The following is a 26,481-nucleotide window of genomic DNA, read 5'->3' on the forward strand; positions in this document are numbered from 1 at the left end:
ATACCCAGCTTTATCTATCCATGAATCCAGAGGACACACACCAATTAGCTAAACTGCAGGATTGTCTTACAGACATAAAGACATGGATGACCTCTAATTTCCTGCTTTTAAACTCAGATAAAACTGAAGTTATTGTACTTGGCCCCACAAATCTTAGAAACATGGTGTCTAACCAGATCCTTACTCTGGATGGCATTACCCTGACCTCTAGTAATACTGTGAGAAATCTTGGAGTCATTTTTGATCAGGATATGTCATTCAAAGCGCATATTAAACAAATATGTAGGACTGCTTTTTTGCATTTACGCAATATCTCTAAAATCAGAAAGGTCTTGTCTCAGAGTGATGCTGAAAAACTAATTCATGCATTTATTTCCTCTAGGCTGGACTATTGTAATTCATTATTATCAGGTTGTCCTAAAAGTTCCCTAAAAAGCCTTCAGTTAATTCAAAATGCTGCAGCTAGAGTACTGACGGGGACTAGAAGGAGAGAGCATATCTCACCCATATTGGCCTCTCTTCATTGGCCTGTTAATTCTAGAATAGAATTTAAAATTCTTCTTCTTACTTATAAGGTTTTGAATAATCAGGTCCCATCTTATCTTAGGGACCTCGTAGTACCATATCACCCCAATAGAGCGCTTCGCTCTCAGACTGCAGGCTTACTTGTAGTTCCTAGGGTTTGTAAGAGTAGAATGGGAGGCAGAGCCTTCAGCTTTCAGGCTCCTCTCCTGTGGAACCAGCTCCCAATTCAGATCAGGGAGACAGACACCCCTCTCTACTTTTAAGATTAGGCTTAAAACTTTCCTTTTTGCTAAAGCTTATAGTTAGGGCTGGATCAGGTGACCCTGAACCATCCCTTAGTTATGCTGCTATAGACGTAGACTGCTGGGGGGTTCCCATGATGCACTGTTTCTTTCTCTTTTTGCTCTGTATGCACCACTCTGCATTTAATCATTAGTGATCGATCTCTGCTCCCCTCCACAGCATGTCTTTTTCCTGGTTCTCTCCCTCAGCCCCAACCAGTCCCAGCAGAAGACTGCCCCTCCCTGAGCCTGGTTCTGCTGGAGGTTTCTTCCTGTTAAAAGGGAGTTTTTCCTTCCCACTGTAGCCAAGTGCTTGCTCACAGGGGGTCGTTTTGACCGTTGGGGTTTTACATAATTATTGTATGGCCTTGCCTTACAATATAAAGCGCCTTGGGGCAACTGTTTGTTGTGATTTGGCGCTATATAAAAAAATTGATTGATTGATTGAACATCTATGAGCGTTAGTGCGTGTTAGCCACTGAGCTGCCCAGTGTAAAAATGGCAAATATAGGGTCTGTGGGCCAGACTAAAGTTCCAGCATCATCTCCCTCAGTGCAAATTGATGTTTGATCACCAAAATATCACTTTGATTCAATCATCCACACATTTCTCTTTATCCACTCTGACCTTGCTTTCTTCTTTCAGTTAGTGCTGTTTTTTGTTTAGCCTCAATGTATGTACCAAGTCCAATTTTCATACAGTTCTGTCACAAAAAATGACTCATGTTTTTTTTTTCCCATTTGTTTTGTTGTGCATTTTCTATTTTCACAGCATATTGCTTTAATTTTTTTCTGTCCTGTCTTTTTGACCTCTTCCTTGGTCTACCTGTATATTTTCCTTTTATAATCTTCCCACACAGTTTATGCTTCCACTAAACTGATCTCAGTCAACATGTAGGCTGATTGAAATCAACCAACATCTTTTGTCACAACATGTGTTGGGTTTCCCTATTGGAGGATTTTTTCCAATCCTTTCTATTTTTTAAATCCCAAATATGGCACTGTTGGTGCCATATTTGCTTTTATATAACGGCGGAGTGGATCCTTGTCATTTGATTGGTGCTTTGTATGTCACATGACATGGATTAATTCATTCCATTTGTGTTGCATTGCATTCAGAGTGCGGCTTGGTTCCATTTAGAGTGCAAATTTTGTTCCATACGTTTGGTACCATTGCACTCTCATGTGCGCGTGCACATGCACGGCCTCATGCACACGCGCACATGTGATGATGCATACACAAGTGCGCACGAGTATGCGTGCTCGTGCACGTGCACACATGCTCGTGCACGTATACTTGCGCGCACGTCGCAAAAACACTCGCGCACGTGCGCACCCACGCATGCTCGTGCACGCACACACAAAACCAGTCCACTGTGCTGCCTGGAGGTTGTTAGCAGGAAGAGAACAAAAGCTGGACTCATTTTTGACGTGATTGTTTTATTTATTTTTTTTTTTGCTGCACTGAGGACGTATACAGTCTTATTTTTGTTGTTCACGCACGCACAAGCGCCAACCAGGTTGCGTGTGTGTGTGCACGCGCGCGGGGGACACAACGCTCCTGAGATGTAATTTGAGCTAACTGACACTGCTTATTCTTGTAGGATACAGACACACACACACACAAAACAAATCCACTGTGCTGCCTGTTAGCAGGAAGAGGAAGAAAACCTGGACTTATGTCTCACGTGACTTTTTTTTTGTTGCACTGAAGAGGTACAGCTGGACCGAGCTGGTAGCGCCCACGGGACAGCAACAAGATGATTTGATTGAGTTAACTGACGCTGCCACACACACACACACACACACACACACACACACACACACACACACACACACACACACACACACACACACACACACACACACACACAAAATCCACTCCCCTGTAAGCCCCTGGATGCATGAAGAGCTGCTAACATGAAACGCTGATGTGATTTTTGGCTGAACTACACAAAGTCTTTTTTTTTTTTAATGGAAGTCCGAAGTCAGTGCACAGCATCACTGGACTACACATCACAGTGGAACACCAAAATGTAAGTCCCTTTTCTGTTGTTCATAAATTAATAAAATATCAAATGACAATGATCTATTTTAGCCGTTATATATTCGCCGTTATATATATTATATATTCGCCTCGTCGAATGGTTTGTTCCAGCTTTCACCTAATGAAATATTCGTACCATTGAACTCATAAACATTCATTATTTGTATATCAATTAGCCAAGTACACCACAGCCTGGTTATATGAAGCAGTACCAAAGGAAATAGCCTAAGCATTCGTACTCAAACTTTAGTCAAACACTAAAAACAGTGGCATGCTATGAGAAAAGACGAGGCAACTTAGACCCGTCTAACTCTTGTCCAAAGGTGTTAAATTTAGACCACCCATTTGAGGTGATTTGAGTCCTGGGGCACATTTTCAAAAGCAGGTTCAACAAACACTATCTGAACTCTGTGTTGATTTACCCAGAGATGGGAGGTTTTCGGCTCCAGAACATCTGATCTGAGTTAGCTTCATTAACTCAGAGTAGCTTCAAACTGTGCACCACAACTACAAAAAAGCCAGCATTAATGGATCCCCGATACTGAGATTCACCATGGCAACTGCTAAAAAGAGTTTAATGTATTTATTTTTTTAAACAGTCAACTTATTTCACACCACTGGAATTGGAAATCGTTATGCAAGTGTTTTTTTTTTTTTTTTTTACCAAAAATGACCAAGAAAAATGGCTGGAGCTGCAGAAGAGTGAGAAATTGCTCGGGAGAAAACAGTTGCTTAAATCAATGTGTGTATTTGATTTATTTATTTATATTTAATCAACTCAAGTCTGGGAGTATGCACTGATGCTGTGCGTTGCCACATCCACAACACCGCTGAACCACCTTGGGTCCTCGATGACAACCACCTAGGCAGACAACCAGACCACTGCATCCCTGGGTGTGGTTCTGCATCTGTAACTGTTGGTGGTCCTCCAGGCTATAGTCCATCCTTTTAGGGCTTGGTAGTGGGATTGGCAGTTCAGCCACCATAAAACTTCTTACACAGTTCGGAGACAAAAAGAAAGATTCCTGTTTACACTTTCCGTAGGAGTATCTCTGCCGCTGCCTTTTGTCAGAAGGTAGCGTGCATTATAAAAGGAATGGGGGAAAGTCATCTGCAGCCTCACTTCCTGAGAAGAAGAAACCACAGGAGAGCACCAAGGATCTTGTCTTTTGTTGGATGGTGGCTGGTGTGGTGCTGAGGGGTCATCCACTGCACGGTGATGCCCAGGTCCAAACCTGAGGCAACCCAGGCACCTGAAACATCCTTTCATATTTATGTCATTCATTCACTTTCTATACCCGCTTACTCTAATTAACGGTCATGGGGGAGGTAACTAATAGTTACCTCCCCCGTGATTAGTTACTTTTCTGATTAGTCAATCTTAAGAGTAACCAGGTTAGATTATTAATTACGTTATTAATTACATTACTTTTTGCAAGTTGTCGGCAGCTTCTAATAAAGCAATCGCACAAAGCTGCTAATGAAGTAACTATAACGCAACTAAAAAAGTAACTAATAAAGTAACTTTTCAAAGTTACTTTGGCAACACTAAATGGAACCCAGGTACCATAGCAAAAGGTATTTTACAGAGTACATTTTTTTCAAAATTGCAACAAGATGCATGTGGTATTAATCTTGCTCGGGTTAAAAATGTGTTTGACAGCTGGATGGTTCCTGATATCATCTTTGAAATCACTGTGCAATTTTTGTCATGCTTAATTTACATTTTTCTTTCATGGTCAGTTTCCTCAAAGAGAGCGTATGTTTTGTTATTATTCCTTGTATTCCTTTTCTCATTTTGTTCCACTCATTGTGGGCGAAGAGAGGTATCACATCCACAGAATATGCTTTGACCAGAAGGAAAATTAAATCACAGTGTAGATAAAACTAGTTAACGGGCTATTGAGCATATGTAAAGAAGAAGGAAATTCAGGCTATTTACATGACAGCTACTTTCACAATTTTACTCTGGATTTTCCTTTGTCAAACAATCTCCCACAAAAAAACAACAAAACAAACAAACAAACAAAACAGGCCCAGGTAATTAAGGTCTGTAAACACTCACTCGCACTAATTTGCATTGTTAAACTGGCCATGCACTATAGATTATGCCAGAATTATGGAGAACCATGTCATATTGCAAAGTGCAGGGTGCAACTACAGTGGGTATATGCGTGCAGCTGAGATGAGACTGCATCGCAGCATTTCAAGTGTTGCATATTGAAAACTCCTGCAATACAATCAGTATCATATTTCTTGCATTACATCATGATGTATTTTGCACAGTACAATATACATGTTGTTACAGACAGAGAAACACACAGACATGAGCACAGCCATTTGCATCAAATGGGGGCAGCCAAAAGAAAAACAGATTTAACAATACACTCACCTGTGCCCAAATTCCATGAGACTTACATAAAGAATTTATGTGATGCAGGTTCCTGTGGAGATATAGGCTCTTGCTGTTGAAAGTCCAAATAAGAGCAGCCGACAAAGAAAAAAAACTGTGCACCTTGAAAAGACCTTTCAATTTATGCAGATGATGGCGTCCACACACGTAAACCTTTTGCTGTTCCTTGCACCTGACAGTCTCGTTTCTATGTTTTGATTTACGTGCATAAGATAAAAAAATTATAATTTTTGGCGCTGATTTGTCTTGGAGCAAACAAAATCTATTCTGTGTTCAAGGAAAGTATTCCATTTTTGTTAGGACCCACATAAACACACAATAACAATGTCCATAACTCAGCATCTCTCTGTGTAGCATTCTGCACATGCTCAACTTCACACTTTACATGAACAAATCAAATGTGAGACCTAACAAATTGAATGTTATGTGCAGAGCTCTAGTGCTCTATGTAGAAAAATGCAGCCTTATATATGTGATATATGTGTTTTTTTTTTCTCTCCATTACTCTTGAACACAAAAAAAACCCCAAAACCTTTTGTGTAGCTACCACCCTCTTCCATCACTGCAGTGCACGGCGCAGACTGGGGATCACACCGTGACATGTACACTTATGCTGCAGTTTTTCTGCAATAGGCTTCTGTGTTCCGTTCATGCATCTATGATACAGCAGTATCGCTTCACACTGTGATGCAGTGTGTGGCTGGCTTTAAACTTCAACTTTCAATATTTGTATGAGAAAGTCAACCTGCAGGTGTGAAGTCTTCAAATGGAAATAATTTGACTTTTGTGTTTAATATTGTCATTTGATTATGAGGGGGTGGCAGCCATGTGGTTAAGTGTGCTAGTTTCCAGTGCAGAAGGTTTGTGGTTCAAACGGGGGTGATCAATTTGACCTCGTTCACAGATCTCTTTTTATTTTATAGTAACACTTTCAGTAAGAAAGATATTAATTCTTATCCAGTCCTCATGTTGCATTTCAGTAGCTGTGTATCATTCAATATTATGAGCTCGCTCATGGTACGGGGCGTCCTAAACAGGAAGTGCCAATTTTCAAATCCACAGTAAAACAGGAAATGTTCAAATGTCAAACACTTCCTGGATTGACACACGAGATCCCATGGAATCTCACGGGAACTCAGTGGCAAGCTCACACTCAAACAGGAAGTGCCAATTTATCAGTCACAGTGAAACAGGAAATGTTCAAATATCAAACATTTCCTGGCATGGGTGGAGTTAGAGCGGAGGCCGAGGTTTCACTGGACTTTCCTGAAATCTGATTGGACACAGATGATTGACATGTCACAGCACCACACGTCTGGTTGAAGGAGCTGCATTTTTAAATCAGTGAGTCACATTGACTGCTAGGTTCCTCCTGTCCAGTAGTTAGTGCTGTGTACCACAAAAAGTTCTAATCCACCTTAGTAGAAGAAGAAAAACGTTTGCTCCAGATTTGAACTGAACACGTTGTTTGAACTATGGAATTCTAATCACACCAAACTTATATTGGTGAGTAAACGACCGTATATTATGACAGAAATGAGGTCCAGGTTGTTAAAAGCAGCATTTCTCCTTTAATTCGGGTTGCCTTATGTACACATTATTAAACTAAGACAGCAGCTTGTTCATGTTGGCTTATTAGTGCAGCAGATAACTGAAACAAGCCTTCAAATGGTGATACGAGCATCAAATTCTACACAAATACAGCTGGAGCAAAATTAATGGAGCAACTTTAACTTTTGACCCCTGTACAAACTGAAACTGACCTTTGTCACCATTCTTGCTGCTTTTACCTCATAACTCCATAACATTCAGTCACAGATTGTCCAAACTATACCTTTTTGGAATTTTTATGAACAGACAAATAATGTGGTGTAGTTTTCTATATGATTGGAGCATCTTTTAATTTAGACCAGGGGTGGGCAACATGTTCCAGAAAGGGCCAAGAGGGTGCAGGTTTTCTTTGCAGCCACTGATTCCACCAGGTGATTTCACTGATTAATATCACTTTGAGCAGATGGAATCAGTTAATGAGTGAAATCACCTGGTGGAGTCAGTGGCTGCAAAGAAACCCCGCACCCTCTTGGCCCTTTCTGGAACAAGTTGCCCACCGCTGATTTTGACCCATGTGTAATTCTTCAATTGACCCCTACCTGGCTGCCTATTGAAAATTCAAGTGGCCAATCAGTTTTATTTATTTATTTTTTTTATAGTTAATATCTATGGATTCTTTGTGCCAAATTTGGTGCTTGTATCAACATGTGCAGGATTCCACTCTAAATATTCTCTTATCTGTTGCACTACGAGTATATATAAAAAGTAAGATGCTGCTTCTCAGTGTTTCCCAATTGCCCTCAAAAGTATTGGTACACTTGGTATTTCACACATTTTAATTTGTTTATTCCATTTCAAATAATTTTTTTTCTAAAATTATCTTCCTTAACTCAAACTGAAAGCAAATCTCTTAAACATGATATAAATTAATTAAAAATATAAAATCTCAGCTTCCTGATGAAGTGGTGTAGAGGAGGATTTTCTTTAAAAGAAGACCTGAAAGTTCAGCTACAATTTGACAGAAAGTACATTTGAGATGAAAGCCTAGATTTGATGTCTTGGTGAAAGACATTTTGGATTTCTTCATAACTGATGTAAATAAAGTCCAAGACATATTCAGCAACTTGTAAATGTTCATGTTTCCATCCCCTGTCTAAAGAAAACTGGCAATAAAACTGTTGTGTGTTGGGGGGTTTGGCTGGATATTTTGGTGTTGTTTTCTTTTCTTTGCTCTCCAGGTGGTGTGCAAACTGGTTTTTGTCTGTGGAGAAGGTGCTGGCAGAAGAGTCCTTCACCCTCATCAGCATTATTGGCTGCACTTGTGGAGGATGTTCATGTGCAGGCCTAATGACTTGCAGCACCTGTGGATGATGCTCACGTGCAAACTCAAAAGACTTTCAGCTGAAGCAGATAATGAGATGGCGTTCTGCATTTAAGCCATGAGTGATTCGAGCAGAATTGCCGGGAACTCGACCTTGTGACGTTCATTTGTGAGACGCTGAGGACCGCGCCTGGGTTTGACACATCGTGCCTGTGAAGGAGGACGGGTGAGGGACACATGCTGTCAGCACACATCAGAGGTGATGATTGTCTGAATAAGTGTTAATAGTAATTTGGTATTTTGATACGCAGTATATTTGAACATTGATGAGAACTGTGCAGCTCGCTTCTCACTGCCGTGGTGTACGGAATGATGATCCTCCACCTGTTGTGAGAAGCTGCTCATTTACATAATGCTTAAATTCAGACCTGAATGTGTTGCTGATAGTGTGTGCCTTTGAAGGATATTTGTTGTAGCTGTTGACTTACCTCACCTTTCCCATCCTTCACAGAGTCAGTTTGTTGTATCCACCTGGGGGGTGTTCGGCGGTGAGTCTGGGTCCAGAAGCGTCGGGCTTCAATCCATTTGGGGGCTGGAGAGTGCGCTGTCCTTCACCTCCTATCCCCTCTGGCAGATCCCGAGCAGCCAGGAAAGCAGGCCGACTGGGTGACTGTGAGGAGGAAGCGTAGTCCTAAACAGAAGCCCCGTGTACACCGCCAACCCGTTCACATTTCTAACCGTTTTTCCCCACTCGACGACACACCCGCCGAGGAACAAACTCTGGTTATTGGCGACTCTGTTTTGAGAAATGTGAAGTTAGCGACACCAGCAACCATAGTCAATTGTCTTCCGGGGGCCAGAGCAGGCGACATTGAAGGAAATTTGAAACTGCTGGCTAAGGCTAAGCGTAAATTTGGTAAGATTGTAATTCACGTCGGCAGTAATGACACCCGGTTACGCCAATCAGAGGTCACTAAAATTAACATTGAATCGGTGTGTAACTTTGCAAAAACAATGTCGGACTCTGTAGTTTTCTCTGGGCCCCTCCCCAATCGGACCGGGAGTGACATGTTTAGCCGCATGTTCTCCTTGAATTGCTGGCTGTCTGAGTGGTGTCCAAAAAATGAGGTGGGCTTCATAGATAATTGGCAAAGCTTCTGGGGAAAACCTGGTCTTGTTAGGAGAGACGGCATCCATCCCACTTTGGATGGAGCAGCTCTCATTTCTAGAAATCTGGCCAATTTTCTTAAATCCTCCAAACCGTGACTATCCAGGGTTGGGACCAGGAAGCAGAGTTGTAGTCTTACACACCTCTCTGCAGCTTCTCTCCCCCTGCCATCCCCTCATTACCCCATCCCCGTAGAGACGGTGTCTGCTACCAGACCACCAATAACCAGCAAAAATCTATTTAAGCATAAAAATTCAAAAAGAAAAAATAATATAGCACCTTCAACTGCACCACAGACTAAAACAGTTAAATGTGGTCTATTAAACATTAGGTCTCTCTCTTCTAAGTCCCTGTTGGTAAATGATATAATAATTGATCAACATATTGATTTATTCTGCCTTACAGAAACCTGGTTACAGCAGGATGAATATGTTAGTTTAAATGAGTCAACACCCCCGAGTCACACTAACTGTCAGAATGCTCGTAGCACGGGCCGAGGCGGAGGATTAGCAGCAATCTTCCATTCCAGCTTATTAATTAATCAAAAACCCAGACAGAGCTTTAATTCATTTGAAAGCTTGACTCTTAGTCTTGTCCATCCAAATTGGAAGTCCCAAAAAACAGTTTTATTTGTTATTATCTATCGTCCACCTGGTCGTTACTGTGAGTTTCTCTGTGAATTTTCAGACCTTTTGTCTGACTTAGTGCTTAGCTCAGATAAGATAATTATAGTGGGCGATTTTAACATCCACACAGATGCTGAGAATGACAGCCTCAACACTGCATTTAATCTATTATTAGACTCTATTGGCTTTGCTCAAAATGTAAATGAGTCCACCCACCACTTTAATCATATCTTAGATCTTGTTCTGACTTATGGTATGGAAATAGAAGACTTAACAGTATTCCCTGAAAACTCCCTTCTGTCTGATCATTTCTTAATAACATTTACATTTACTCAGATGGACTACCCAGCAGTGGAGAATAAGTTTCATTACACTTGAAGTCTTTCAGAAAGCGCTGTAACTAGGTTTAAGGATATGATTCCTTCTTTATGTTCTCTAATGCCATATACCAACACAGTGCAGAGTAGCTACCTAAACTCTGTAAGTGAGATAGAGTATCTCGTCAATAGTTTTACATCCTCATTGAAGACAACTTTGGATGCTGTAGCTCCTCTGAAAAAGAGAGCTTTAAATCAGAAGTGCCTGACTCCGTGGTATAACTCACAAACTCGTAGCTTAAAGCAGATAACCCGTAAGTTGGAGAGGAAATGGCGTCTCACTAATTTAGAAGATCTTCACTTAGCCTGGAAAAAGAGTCTGTTGCTCTATAAAAAAGCCCTCCGTAAAGCTAGGACATCTTTCTACTCATCACTAATTGAAGAAAATAAGAACAACCCCAGGTTTCTTTTCAGCACTGTAGCCATGCTGACAAAGAGTCAGAGCTCTATTGAGCTGAGTATTCCATTAACTTTAACTAGTAATGACTTCATGACTTTCTTTGCTAACAAAATTTTAACTGTTAGAGAAAAAATTACTCATAACCATCCCAAAGACGTATCGTTATCTTTGGCTGCTTTCAGTGATGCCGGTATTTGGTTAGACTCTTTCTCTCCGATTGTTCTGTCTGAGTTATTTTCATTAGTTACTTCATCCAAACCATCAACATGTTTATTAGACCCCATTCCTACCAGGCTGCTCAAGGAAGCCCTACCATTATTTAATGCTTCGATCTTAAATATGATCAATCTATCTTTGTTAGTTGGCTATGTACCACAGGCTTTTAAGGTAGCAGTAATTAAACCATTACTTAAAAAGCCATCACTTGACCCAGCTATCTTAGCTAATTATAGGCCAATCTCCAACCTTCCTTTTCTCTCAAAAATTCTTGAAAGGGTAGTTGTAAAACAGCTAACTGATCTGCAGAGGAATGGTCTATTTGAAGAGTTTCAGTCAGGTTTTAGAATTCATCATAGTACAGAAACAGCATTAGTGAAGGTTACAAATGATCTTCTTATGGCCTCGGACAGTGGACTCATCTCTGTGCTTGTTCTGTTAGACCTCAGTGCTGCTTTTGATACTGTTGACCATAAAATTTTATTACAGAGATTAGAGCATGCCATAGGTATTAAAGGCACTGCGCTGCGGTGGTTTGATTGATATTTGTCTAATAGATTACAATTTGTTCATGTAAATGGGGAATCTTCTTCACAGACTAAAGTTAATTATGGAGTTCCACAAGGATCTGTGCTAGGACCAATTTTATTCACTTTATACATGCTTCCCTTAGGCAGTATTATTAGACGGTATTGCTTAAATTTTCATTGTTACGCAGATGATACCCAGCTTTATCTATCCATGAAGCCAGAGGACACACACCAATTAGCTAAACTGCAGGATTGTCTTACAGACATAAAGACATGGATGACCTCTAATTTCCTGCTTTTAAACTCAGATAAAACTGAAGTTATTGTACTTGGCCCCACAAATCTTAGAAACATGGTGTCTAACCAGATCCTTACTCTGGATGGCATTACCCTGACCTCTAGTAATACTGTGAGAAATCCTGGAGTCATTTTTGATCAGGATATGTCATTCAAAGCGCATATGAAACAAATATGTAGGACTGCTTTTTTGCATTTACGCAATATCTCTAAAATTAGAAAGGTCTTGTCTCAGAGTGATGCTAAAAAACTAATTCATGCATTTATTTCCTCTAGGCTGGACTATTGTAATTCATTATTATCAGGTTGTCCTAAAAGTTCCCTAAAAAGCCTTCAGTTAATTCAAAATGCTGCAGCTAGAGTACTAACGGGGACTAGAAGGAGAGAGCATATCTCACCCATATTGGCCTCTCTTCATTGGCTTCCTGTTAATTCTAGAATAGAATTTAAAATTCTTCTTCTTACTTATAAGGTTTTGAATAATCAGGTCCCATCTTATCTTAGGGACCTCGTAGTACCATATCACCCTAATAGAGCGCTTCGCTCTCAGACTGCAGGCTTACTTGTAGTTCCTAGGGTTTGTAAGAGTAGAATGGGAGGCAGAGCCTTCAGCTTTCAGGCTCCTCTCCTGTGGAACCAGCTCCCAATTCAGATCAGGGAGACAGACACCCTCTCTACTTTTAAGATTAGGCTTAAAACTTTCCTTTTTGCTAAAGCTTATAGTTAGGGCTGGATCAGGTGACCCTGAACCATCCCTTAGTTATGCTGCTATAGACGTAGACTGCTGGGGGGTTCCCATGATGCACTGTTTCTTTCTCTTTTTGCTCTGTATGCACCACTCTGTATTTAATCATTAGTGATTGATCTCTGCTCCCCTCCACAGCATGGTTTTTTCCTGGTTCTCTCCCTCAGCCCCAACCAGTCCCAGCAGAAGACTGCCCCTCCCTGAGCCTGGTTCTGCTGGAGGTTTCTTCCTGTTAAAAGGGAGTTTTTCCTTCCCACTGTAGCCAAGTGCTTGCTCACAGGGGGTCGTTTTGACCGTTGGGGTTTTACATAATTATTGTATGGCCTTGCCTTACAGTATAAGGCGCCTTGGGGCAACTGTTTGTTGTGATTTGGCGCTATATAAAAAAAAATTGATTGATTGATTGATATATATATATATATATATATATGTATGTATGTATGTATTTGTAGTATTTAAAATGGCATAAAAAAATTTAAATGTGTGAAATTCCAAGTGTTCCAGTATCCTAACCTTATGATGAGTGTAAAATGAGTGTGGTATTATTACTGTTTTGTTTAAGAATGTTTAATTTTCACTGTTGCTGCACTTTGTGTCAAATCATAGTCATATTGATATTAAAATTCACTAAGGTATATCTTCTCTAATACATTCCAAATCTAAAGTGGAACTCTACTAGTGTTTACTAAGGTACACCTAAATATCTTTAAAAAAAACAAGAAAAAAGAGAGAGTAGAGCCACTTAGGTGCCTGGTCTTGAGAACCAGGGATGGTAGTTTGAAGGGGTGGTACAGGGATGGTAGCCCCCCCCCCAGCAGCTGAAAGGTTTTTTCCATGCTAATGCTCCCTTGAAGCATTTACTCAAAATAAAGTCTGAAGGACCTAAATGACATGGTGACATGCTGACAAGCTTCGCTCATTCATGTCCGCGACATATGCATATTAGATTTTTATATAAAACACATAGTGAATAAAATCTTTAACTTAACATTAACCGTGGCACAAACAATACAGCCTATATTTACATAAATGTGAAAATAGTGATCGAAATCCTCATATAACATCCTTTTGGAAATGACATTTCTCAAAGTCAAACTACGTTAACTGTGAAAATACAGCTACAAGGTTGCATGAAATGATTGCGTTGGTGCTTGTTTTATCTCTTGCTTTCAAGATTAAATGAACAAGTTTGTTTTGAACCTAGAACAGCCAAATTTAGCTGAATGCCATTAATCACTGAGGCGTACTTGGGTCTGAATGCCAAATGACTTTTGGAAAGGCTCATTCAATTAAACTGTTTTTTTTTTTTTTTTTACCTTTCTCTCCTTATGAATAGCATATTGGAAAAAATGTATTTCAAATAAAAAAGAGCAGTCAACGTTCCTGATTTTGTTGTCTTTAAGTTGCTTGGTTCTGTCCTTTTATGCTCAGAATTTAATGGTAACTATTCCAGTGATCACCAAACTCTTTCACCATGTTTCATGAATCTTACCTCTTTTTTAACAATTCCTAGTTCCACCTCAGAAATGCAATGTATCTATACCAAAACCCATCTTTTCACCATACTATGAAGTCATAAAGTATTTGAGTGGGTGATTTTTTTTTTTTTTTTTAAATGTTGAATTATTTTCCTCCTGCTGCTCTGAGATGAGAGCAGATGTCTGATTCAGTTTCATTGAACCAAAACTTAAGAAACTGGAGCTCAGGCACTATTTACATTTTAGGGCTCAAAGCCCAAATCTTGTGTTGATTTCCATACAAGTCAGAAAGTCTTTTGCTTTTTTATGTGTGACCAACACAAACGTTGGCACTGTTATTTGAAGTTTCTCTGACATATGACTTGTGCCTTAGGCCTGAACGCTTACATGTGAATTAATGTGTTTGTCAAGAAAGGCTGGAAGTAACCTCGCATTACTCCTGGGATTAAATCTGAAGGGAAATCTTGAATTGGAAAAAAATTACTGCCTGTGTCCACAGCACAGGCCGTAGACAGAAAGATGTTGGATATGGAATAAAAGGCATTCACAAAACTACTAACCATGACATTTGATAATATATATCAAGAGTAAATAGTAAAATAGGTAAAATATGTTGAATACCTCTGGTCTAACAGTTAAGCGGTGGGCTTGAGACCAGAGCATCCTCAGTTCAAACCCCTGTCTGACCAGAAAAGCACTTAGGGCCCTTGGGCAAGGTCCTTAATCTTGGAGTTGCTCCTGATGTGTAGTGAGTGTCTTGCATTGCAGCACGCTGATATGCGTGTGTGTGTCTGAGAGAGAGAAAGAAAGTGAGAAAGAATGGGTGAATGTGAGGCATCACTATAAAGCACATTGAGCCTCTGATTCAGATGGAGACGTGCAATATAAATGGACTCAATTTACAGGTCAGGTATGGGAGCATGTGGTGGTGCTGTGTTTCATCCCATCATCATACCACAGAAGTGGATGACACCCACCCAGGCAGACAATCAATACATCTCCCGCTTGCCGCAAGTAACCATCTATGTGTTGCAAACATGTGGAATGTGGGCGTTCTCTTAGCTTTCTCCAGTTGCTGTGGTCCTCAACACTGCTGCACTTGCACACTGGATCATACACAGATAATTCTGACACATGGCCAAAATGTAGCTGATGTTGGCAAGTAATATGCCTCATTTGAGTTATCTAAATACAGTAACTGACATAAAGTCATTTCAATGAGTTCAAGTACCAACCCACTTGTACCAACACCCACTTATGGCCACTGCTTAGCATGCAGGTCTCAAAACCATACAGTGCTGCCCAAAAGTACATTATTAGGCTTGTTGGTATTTCACATATTTTAATTTGTTTATGGCATTTCAAATACAAAAAGTAAATCAGACTTTTCAATATAAACATTTGTAAAGTAATCTTCCTTAAACTCAAGCTCAAAGTAAATCTCTACAACTTAACATCAATTAATTCAAAATATAAAAGCCACGATGATGGGTTGCATAAGTAATGTGTCCCTTTGGTATAATACCTGTAAATAATCAGTTTTATTGACAGTTTTCTTCAGATAAGTCAGGGGATGGATACATGAACATTTCCAAGTCAATGAGTATGTCCTGGCCTTTATTTACATCAATTATGAAGAAATACTCTTACAGGTGTGCCATATCAAGATGCTGATTAGACACCATGATTAGTGCACAGGTGTGCCTTAGACTGCCCACAATAAAAGGCCACTCTGAAAGGTGCAGTTTTATCACACAGCACAATGCCACACATGTCGCAAGATTTGAGGAAGCGTGCAATTGGCATGCTGACAGCAGGAATGTCAACCAGAGCTGTTGCTCGTGTATTGAATGTTCATTTCTCTACCATAAGCCGTCTCCAAAGGCGTTTCAGAGAATTTGGCAGTACATCCAACCAGCCTCACAACTGCAGACCTCGTGTAACCACACCAGCCCAGGACCTCCACATCCAGCATGTTCACCTCCAAGATCGTCTGAGACCAGCCACTCGGACCTCTGCTGAAACAATCGGTTTGCATAACCAAAGAATTTCTGCACAAACTGTCAGAAACTGTCTCAGGGAAGCTCATCTGCATGCTCGTCGTCCTCATTGGGGTCTCAACCTGACTCCAGTTCGTCATCGTAACCGACTTGAGTGGGCAAATGCTCACATTCGCTGGTGTTTGGCACGTTGGAGAGGTGTTCTCTTCACGGATGAATCCCGGTTCACACTGTCCAGGGCAGATGGCAGAAAGCATGTGTGGCGTCGTGTGGGTGAGCAGTTTTCTGATGTCAATGTTGGGGATCGAGTGGCCCATGGTGGCGGTGGGGTTATGGTATGGGCAGGCGTCTGTTATGGACGAAGAACACAGGTGCATTTTATTGATGGCATTTTGAATGCACAGAGATACCGTGATGAGATCCTGAGGCCCATTGTTGTGCCATACATCCAAGAACATCACCTCATGTTGCAGCAGGATAATGCACGGCCCCATGTTGCAAGGATCTGTACAAAATTCTTGGAAGCTGAAAATGTCCCAGTTCTTGCATGGCCGGCATACTCACCGGACATGTCACCCATTGAGCATGTTTGGGATGCTCTGGACCGGCGTATATGACACCGTGTACCAGTTCCCGCCAATATCCAGCAACTTTGCACAGCCATTGAAGAGGAGTGGACCAACATTCCACAGGCCACAATTGACAACCTGATCAACTCTATGTGAAGGAGATGTGTTGCACTGCATGAGGCAAATGGTGGTCACACCAGATACTGACTGGTATCCCCCCAATAAAACAAAACTGCACCTTTCAGAGTGGCCTTTTATTGTGGACAGTCTAAGGCACACCTGTGCACTAATCATGGTGTCTAATCAGCATCTTGATATGGCACACCTGTGAGGTGGGATGGATTATCTCAGCAAAGGAGAAGTGCTCACTATCACAGATTTAGACTGGTTTGTGAACAATATTTGAGGGAAATGGTGATATTGTGTATGTGGAAAAAGTTTTAGATCTTTGAGTTCATCTCATACAAAATGGCAGCAAAACCAGAAGTGTTGCGTTTATATTTTTGTTGAGTGTACAAACAGTATTGGCACTCTATGCTAAATTTGAGTGGAGTAGACACTTCTCAAAAACTGAGTGACTGTGTAAGAAGTAGAAGAGTGAGGAAAGCCACCAAGACACCCATGAAACCCAGAAAAAGTTACAGGCTTCTGTGGCTGTGATTGGAGACATTGTGCACAGGCAATGCTAACACAATGCTAACCCTCAAGCTGCATGAACCCAAAAGATTTGTATTTAAATATACCCCAATCTAATGGGACAAAATAAAGGAACAGGAATTTCCTTCTCTACTGGCCCAAATTAAATTCTGACATAAAGAAGGCATAATTTTTCTTGACAAGGAATCAAAGTAAAACTTAATAGAGTAAAGAAAAATGCCTCCATAACAGCAACAACTCTTTTCAAAACAATTCTGTAAGTGATGGTTCTGCTAATGGATCACAACATGAAATTTCATTCTGAGTGCCATGATGAATTACAAAGCAAACATGTTTTTCTGTTCCCACAAAATAACTGCACATTCCCCTCTAATTTATTCAGCAGAGTCGACCCAGATATTTCAACTTCATTGCATCACTTATCCAGTCTCTGTTCTCTGGTTTATGCTTTTGGAATCCACATTGGCAAATAATTTGGCTGCAGGAATCTGGCTATATTGTAGCTGTTTGCATCCTCAGCACAGGTTCAACTGTTTTAAAACTTTCTGAATTTTAACTTTTACTTTATTATATCTTTTAAAAGGTTTAATTGTGAAGACTGTTTACTATTTACATGTGTTATTTTGCTTATTGTGGTGCAACAGCTTTCTTGGAAGCTGACGCATGTGCAAAGCTTTGCATTTGAAATGAAGGAATTTGAAAAAGGCTTTTCCTGCTTATAGCAATATGACAAAGTAGAGGTGGGTGAAATGACCTAAAAGTAATATCATGCAATTTTTTTTTTTATTTGCAATGATATTATATCACAGTGTGACTTTTTCCAAGTTTTAGGAAGATTAGCATATCATGTCCCTTTATGTAAATTAAAAAGTATTATGAAGTGTGCATATGAAGTACATGCAATGTACCTTTGTCAATAAGCCAATTCAGCATCTTAGTCTTCACTGTGCATGCTGAACCAGGTCAAAGTTCACAACTACCCAAAATGCACTATGAGCGCCGACAACAATGTAAATATTGATGATTTTGAGCACTGGAAAGTTGATGTTTTGAAAGAATTTTGCAAGAAACGGGGCTACAAAATAGGTCGGACACATAAGAAAGAACTTGTGGTCCTACCTTAAGGCCTCTTCACACATAAAATGAAGTTGGGCGAATCAGGCCGAAGGGGTGAAAACCAAAAAATTCCAGCCATAGTCAGGAGGGACAGATGGTCGGACAGCCGTATACGGATGCTGTGCAATCCTGTGGTGATGGTTTCGTGCACGATCGTGTGCATGCGCACAAACACAGTGTGACCACGGTGAGAGGTGTGATACCACATCATGCTGTTACAGCAGCAGAAGCAATTATATGTTGTACAAATGTTCATAAAGAAAATATATAAGGACAAAATAATGACAGACCATAGAACATTATAAGAACAATGAATGAATGTACCGTTCAAATGTAAGGCAATCATGTTACTGGAAATGATGTTTAATTGATGCTAGATGACTTAATGCTGGGACAGTGTCTGTATTAGAATTGAGGAGACAAATGGATTTCTTTTTGTCTGTTAAAAATTAAATTCCTGTCATAAAGAGCAGAGAACACAAGAATGATCATCCTTCTGTTCCTTTTTGTTTTTGAATCGTGCCATGGAAGTAAACAAGGAATTAATGAAATTACACGAATGAGATGAAAGAAAGACATCCTCCTCTACCTCATGTACGCAGTGACCAGAGGTCAAAATGGCAAAGTTCATGGCTGCTGCGGGCCACCTGCCTGACAGCTCTGAGCCGCATGGACATGAGGTGCACACACGCGTACATCATAAACACATCAGCTAGCCACACAGAGGATCCGCGCACCCAGCTGTCTGTGGCCGCTTGGGGCACAGTGCGCTGAAGGACACCGCGTCATGTGAACCATAACTGCGGTGGTGGACGTGAAATTACCCTCACCAGCTGGCTATTCACGAACATCCAGTGGTGGGCACAGCTAACCAAAAACTTAGCTTTGATAACAGAGAATCAGCTAACTGAAAAGTTATCTTTTATAAAACTAAACCGATAAACCACCCAAAACTTTATCGGAAGCTACAGCTAACCGATAACTTTCAAAATTGAGTTTTAACACCACGATCGCAAGCCCCCAAAAAATGAATCACCATTTCTGTGTTTGGACGCTGTGCCCCCTGCTGGAAGCTCCTGTTTACTACGCAGCAAAAGGAGCCTGACCACCAGGTTGTCACACACACAAAAAGTCATAATTCCTTAACCACATATAGCAGTTCTGCTGTGAGGCAGGGATCTTGGAAAATAAAGCAGTTTTGACTTATGGTTTTTATTTATTTATTCTGAAGTTATCTTTTCTGAAAAGTTATCTTTGATAAAGATAAACCAATAAACCACCCAAAAATGTATCGGAAGTTACAGATAATCGATAACCGATAAATTCCAGTGTTGTTTATGGGACATTTGCAGTTACTAAAGAGCTGAAATTGATTTTTAACACAATCGCTTTTGAAAGCATCAAAAGACCTAAAGAATAAGCAAGAATGTTTGACCATGCTGCCCCCTGCAGGAAGCAACACAGACAAATCCTGAGAGCACCCACGAAATCAACTCTTTACTAATCATAATCATTTTTCTTTCAACATTCTGCTCCTGCTGGAAGCTCTTGTTTACAACAGCGCTCCCACCACAGAGGCCCACCAAGAGCAGCCACAAAGTCAGCTCTCTATCAATTTCAACACTCCAGTCAGGCGGAGGTCTTGAAAAATAAAGTCATACTAACTTATGGTTTTTTGAAAATACTGATAGAATAACTCCATTAATGTCAATTCTGTCATTTGTACAAAGTCAAAATATAACATATATCTTTTAATGTTGAATAAGGTACTAATTCTGAGGTTTGTAACAAACACAGACCGCAAAGCATTCTGGGTAAAAGTGCTAAACAGTGATTGGTTCAGTAATCCATTATGTAAACCAACACGTTAATGATGTGTGTCGTGTGTTAGTTTAAAGATAAATGTGCTTTTGTAAAATATTCCATTTTTATTTGTAAAAACAGGCATTTTTACGGAGCCCTGGAAGTGTCATTGCAATTGCATGTTTTAAAACTTTTATGATGTTGTAAAATGTGCACTCAATATTAGTAAGTAAGTACATTTATTTATATAGTGCCTTTCACAGACATAAGGCCATGTACACACGTTGTCGGGTATTTGTAAAACTGAATATCTTACCCTTTCAGTTTGGGGAAAAAACTTCATCCACACTACGTCGTTTAAAAAAAAAATCCATCCACATTGAACCGTATAAATGTGTTGTAATTAGTCTGCCAAACCTTTGGGTGGTGGTACTGATTAAAATTCTATCCAATCAGGAGCCTTATTCTCTTGGCGTCACTTCCACAAAAACTAAAAACATGGCGCCAACCTCGTTCGTGTGGACCGATAAGGAGTCGGAATTACTTCTAACCGTAGTTTTAGAATACAAAGTTAACATATATGCACACAAAAAGCGCCTGGACAATGGACGATACCAACACTTTGAGAGCAGCCATGTACCCAGACGTTTAATACTGCCATGAACACTCCTGGCCAGTAGATGGCAGTAGCGGCCTTGAAAAAATGTCAAACAAAATTCCAGATAATCCGTGTCTGCTACATTTAAGATGCGTGGAATTGCGTGAACGTCTGAGATTACCTTATGCTACCCATAATGCATTGTGCATGTGCTCACAAAACCTTAAAAATTAGCACATTACTTTAAAACGAAAACATATATCTGATATTTTCACTTTATAAACTTCAGACATGACAATAATTTTAAATAACTTGTCTAAAATGAATGGTTAAAATTTGAACCATAAGTTAAACATGTATGCCTCTGGATGACTTGGTGACATTGCGATTATATTAGTATGGTGTTAAAGGAAATGACTTTTTGTTTTGGTCACCAGTTCTTCTTTGCTTATAGATCATAGAGTGGTTTCTGATTGCAGAGGGTAGAACAACATGCTTATTAAGAAACTTTTAACAGGTAGGTTTTAACAGTTTTAAAAATGTTTTTCACTGTTCAGCTTAATTTAGTATGTTATCGGTCTAAAAGTTATCGGACGGTAATTCATCGGAAGATAATTAGTCTGATGATGGTTTTTAAATTTATCTAAAAAGATAATCCGATAATGAAAACATTATCTTCAATAATTATCTGTTATCGGATTATCGGTAGTGTGCCCACCACTGTGTGTGTGTATATATATATACTCAACAAAAATATAAACGCAACACTTTTGGTTTTGCTCCCATTTTGTATGAGATGAACTCAACGATCTAAAACTTTTTCCACATACACAATATCACCATTTCCCTCAAATACTGTGCACAAACCAGTCTAAATCTGTGATAGTGAGCACTTCTCCTTTGTTGAGATAATCCATCCCACCTCACAGGTGTGCCATATCAAGATGCTGATTAGACACCATGATTAGTGCACAGGTGTGCCTTAGACTGTCCACAATAAAAGGCCACTCTGAAAGGTGCAGTTTTGTTTTATTGGGGGGGGGATACCAGTCAGTATCTGGTGTGACCACCATTTGCCTCATGCAGTGCAACACATCTCCTTCGCATCATCCGTGAAGAGAACACCTCTCCAACATGCCAAACGGCAGCGAATGTGAGCATTTGCCCACTCAAATCGGTTACGACGACGAACTGGAGTCAGGTCGAGACCCCGATGAGGACGACGAGCATGCAGATGAGCTTTCCTGAGACAGTTTATGACAGTTTGTGCAGAAATTCTTTGGTTATGCAAACCGATTGTTCCAGCAGCTGTCCGAGTGGCTGGTCTCAGATGATCTTGGAGGTGAACATGCTGGATGTGGAGGTCCTGGGCTGGTGTGGTTACACGTGGTCTGCGGTTGTGAGGCTGGTTGGATGTACTGCCAAATTCTCTGAAACGCCTTTGGAGACGGCTTATGGTAGAGAAATGAACATTCAATACACGAGCAACAGTTCTGGTTGACATTCCTGCTATCAGCATGCCAATTGCACGCTCCCTCAAATCTTGCGACATCTGTGGCATTGTGCTGTGTGATAAAACTGCACCTTTCAGAGTGGCCTTTTATTGTGGGCAGTCTAAGGCACACCTGTGCACTAATCATGGTGTCTAATCAGCATCTTGATATGGCACACCTGTGAGGTGGGATGGATTATCTCAGCAAAGGAGAAGTGCTCACTATCACAGATTTAGACTGGTTTGTGAACAATATTTGAGAGAAATGGTGATATTGTATATGTGGAAAAAGTTTTAGATCTTTGAGTTCATCTCATACAAAATGGGAGCAAAACCAAAAGTGTTGCGTTTATATTATATATATATATATATATATATATATATATATATATATATATATATATATATATATATATATATATATATATATATATATATATATATATATATAAATTTGGAAACATCTCAAAAATGTTTTTTTTTTTTTACATTGTCATTATGGGGTTTTGTGTATAGAATTTTTAGAAAAATAACATTTCATCCATTTTGGAATAAGGCTGTAACATAACAAAATATGGACAAAGTGAACATGTATGTGCAGTGAACATAGTTTTGCCTATCTATTTGACTCTTTCACTTCTTACAGAAGTATTTTTTTCCTTTTTATTTTTATTGTTGTTTGTGCAACAATGACACCAGATGAAATTACTTGTATGTGAGAACTTGCTTGGCAAAAAATCTGTTCCTGATTCTGATGTAATAATAGTAACCAGTGTACAGTACTTCACACTATGAATCATCAGATCTATGCCATAGATTACTGCAATATAGATGAATGTAAAAATAATAATTCTAACTTACTAAGTTGTTGGAAAAGTTGGAGAGCAATTGCGAAGTGTGTTTTTTTTTCACTCCTGTACTCGACAAATTTGCTTTTTCCAGTTTTGCATCCCATGCGTATCATCCATGGAATAATGTAGAATACTGCTCTAACACTGCTTAAAGCTTCTAGTTTAACTTTAAGGGCAAGATATAAATTACTCAAACACTCCGGTAATGCGGCCTTTGTTTACTAAAATGGGTATTCGTGAACTTTGACGGGGAGATTTGACACGGTCAAGGTGCAGAATTTGATTTTGGGGTGTTTCTGTTGGATATGTCACACAGATAAGCTGTGTCTAAATAATGCTTACAATTGCAGAATACCTGCACTCTAAGAAATGAAACATACGCTCTTAGGCATAAAACGTTGAATTTAATTGATAAAGTTAAGGTAAATTTTTCCACATAACATTGTCAATTAAGTGCAAAACAATATTGTAGCTGAAATTAATGAAATCAAATGAAACATTATTACTTATATCCCAATATTGTTTTGCACTTAATTGACAATGTTATGTGGAAAAAGTTACCTTAACTTTATCAATTAAATTCTACATTTTATTTCTTACTCACAGAACTGTGGGACTTTGAGGATGTGTAAAAGGTAGATACAGACTGGTTTTTCACTATATTTCCGCTTAATAATTATCTTATTTGAGCAAGATTTTAAGAGAGATTTAACAGCCGTACAGGCCGCCTCTGTCTTTGATCATGACAGGCTCAGCACTGCAGGACTGATCAGAGCTGCAAATCTACCAATGATTGTACCCTGTTGAAGGCCAGTATGGCCGCAACACGTAGGCCAAATGGATTTTAAAAGCTTCTTAATATTTTTTTTCCTTAAGAGGGTGCCTTTTTCTTTTACTTTTTGGCTTCCTATTTACACCCACTATAAAAGAGCACCTGTGGGAGGTTTTATAGGACTGAAGGCTCCCAGTAGTGCTCTCATTTTTTAGCTATTTATTTTGATAGATTCACTGAGTTTTCTGTGCTAGCGGCGGAACGCAAGGCTTTTCAACACTAAAGAGCTTCATTGTGCTTCAGGACGACTGCCTGGAGGCTGAAGTTGCTGTAGTTAAATTTTAAATTGGAGCTACAGATTAAGCAGATCTGTAACATTGTAGAATTTCTGCATCACGTTCAGTTTCTTTCTTTTTTTAATTTATTTACTTTGGTAAAATTCTAGAAACAGTATAGTAAGACAGAAATCACCAAAACCCTCAAGACCTTCATTTTCCTGTACGGGTATTGGCATGCCGAATATGTACGAGCTGTATTTAGACTTAACATTAATTAAAGTGGTGTTTTGGGTGTAAAGTCCCACTCTCACTTTAGAGGTCTGGTCTGGTCTTTTGCTTTTTTGTTTTGCCTTTGTGGCGGTCCTCTGATGTGTGTATCTCCCTGTGGGGAGCTTTCTTTTGTTGAGGCAGATCTTTGATTGGTGAGACACTGTATTTCTTGTTTTTTGTTTGTTTTGTTTTTTAGTGCATGTGTTTTGTGGTCGTTGTTGTATACAAAATGTAAATAAAGAATGTTAAAAAACTGTAATGCGTCTTTAAACTAGAAAAAAAAAATCAATTTTAATTTATTTTAATTTACATAGCGCCAAATCACAACAAAGTTGCCTCAAGGTGCGTCACATAAGTAAGGTCTAAACTTACCAACCCCTACAGCAAACACACAGGTGACAGTGGAAAGGGAAAACTCCCTCTGATGACTTAAGGAAGAAACCTCAAGCAGACCAAACTCAAAGGGGTGACCCTCTGCTTGGGCCATGCTACCAACACAATAGACAATACAGGAAATTATACTATTATATTATTTTGGGAGATTTTGGGAGTCTATGCTGGTGAACAAGACGGGAGGCCTGCAGAAGAAAACACCCACTCCCATCTCTGGATGGAGCCACACCTTAAACAGAGAGAAAAAAAAACAAAAAAAACAATCTGGCTGCAGAAAGACAACAAATACAGTATAATTTATCATCATTTATCAACAAGGAAAACAGAAGAAATAATAAGGTGATCGCCAGCCACTAGCCCTAAGCTTCAATAAAAAACCCAGACTTTAGATAAAGTTGAGGGCGTGGCCCACTCTCTTTACGAATAAAATGAATTTAAAAGGGTAGAAAGCATAGTAACATACTATGCCAGTATGCTAGCCATATGAAAGGGAAAATAAGTGCTTCTTGAGTCTGGTTTTGAAAGTCTCTACAGAATCTGACTGTTTTATTGATGCAAGGAGATCATTCCACAAAGCAGGTGCATGATAAGAGAAAGCTCTGTGACCCGCAGACTTTATATTCACCCTTGGGGCACAAAGTAGTCCTGTACACTGAGAAAGCAGAGCCCGGGCCGGTATGTAGGGTTTAAGTAGGTCAGCTAAGTAGGGATGGGCTAGTCCATGAATAATTTTATAGGTTAGTCACAGAACCTTAAAATCTGATCTCACTGTGACAGGAAGCCAGTGAAGAGATTCCAAAATGGTTGTAATGTGGTCAAACTTTCTGCTTCATGTCAAACGTCTGGCAGCAGCATTTTGAACCAAATGGAGACCCTTAATGCTGGACTGTGGTAAACCAGAAAATAGAACACTGCATTTGTCCAATCTAGAAGAAACAAATGCATGAATCAGGGTCTCAGCATCAGCTATAGACAGGATGGGACGAATCTTCGCTATATTTCGCAGGTGGAAGAAAGCAGTCCTCGTAATATCTCTTATGTGGAGGTCAAAGGACAATGCAGGATCAAAAATTACCCCAAGGTTCCTCACTTTGTCAGTGTGATGTATGACACACGAACCTAGGCTAAGCATTAGCTGGTCAAATTGATGCCAATGTCTCACTGGACCAAGAACCATCATTTCAGTCTTGTTAGGATTTAAAAGTAGGAAATTGCTAGACATCCAGCTTTTCACTGATGCAAGGCAATCTTCTAAAGATTTTATGTGGATGAGATTACCAGCAGTTATAGGCATGTATAACAGTATCATCAGCATAGCAATGAAATGTAAAAATATGCAAGATTTTAAGAAAGTTGTGCTTATTCCACAAGGATTCGAATTCAGGCAATTGCTTGGGTTTTCAGGGCATCTTCTTTGCTGAGCTGTGGTTAAGAGTGAAATGAATTAATTTATAGTATTTCAGTAAGAATTGTCTGCACATTGTAAAAACCTTAATAGTAACAGTCACAGTTTCATTTGAAATGTTGATTTTGTGTCCTGCCCACCTGTTATCTTGAAGGGTGGTAAAAAATCTTCATTTAGCTCCTTCAGCCTCCAGCTGCTGTCTGCAGCACCCAGTGCACCTGCATGAGTTGAGAGAAAAAACAATGAAAATGAGAAAGCTTTCTACAGCTCAATATTTACCTTTACTTGCTATTGTTAGAGTAT

General features: G+C 39.7%; 1 long non-coding RNA gene across 1 annotated transcript; it reads left to right on the forward strand.

Annotated features, from left to right (window-relative positions):
* Nucleotides 1-949: 949 nt before the first annotated feature.
* On the forward strand, nt 950-26,481 carry LOC117519727. Its single transcript, XR_004563396.1, has 4 exons — nt 950-960; nt 4,241-4,247; nt 19,390-19,394; nt 26,356-26,481. It is a non-coding gene; the product is annotated as an uncharacterized LOC117519727 (long non-coding RNA).

This window comes from Thalassophryne amazonica, chromosome 1 (assembly GCF_902500255.1).
Source record: "Thalassophryne amazonica chromosome 1, fThaAma1.1, whole genome shotgun sequence".
In the NCBI taxonomy this organism is placed as follows: Eukaryota; Metazoa; Chordata; class Actinopteri; order Batrachoidiformes; family Batrachoididae; genus Thalassophryne; species Thalassophryne amazonica.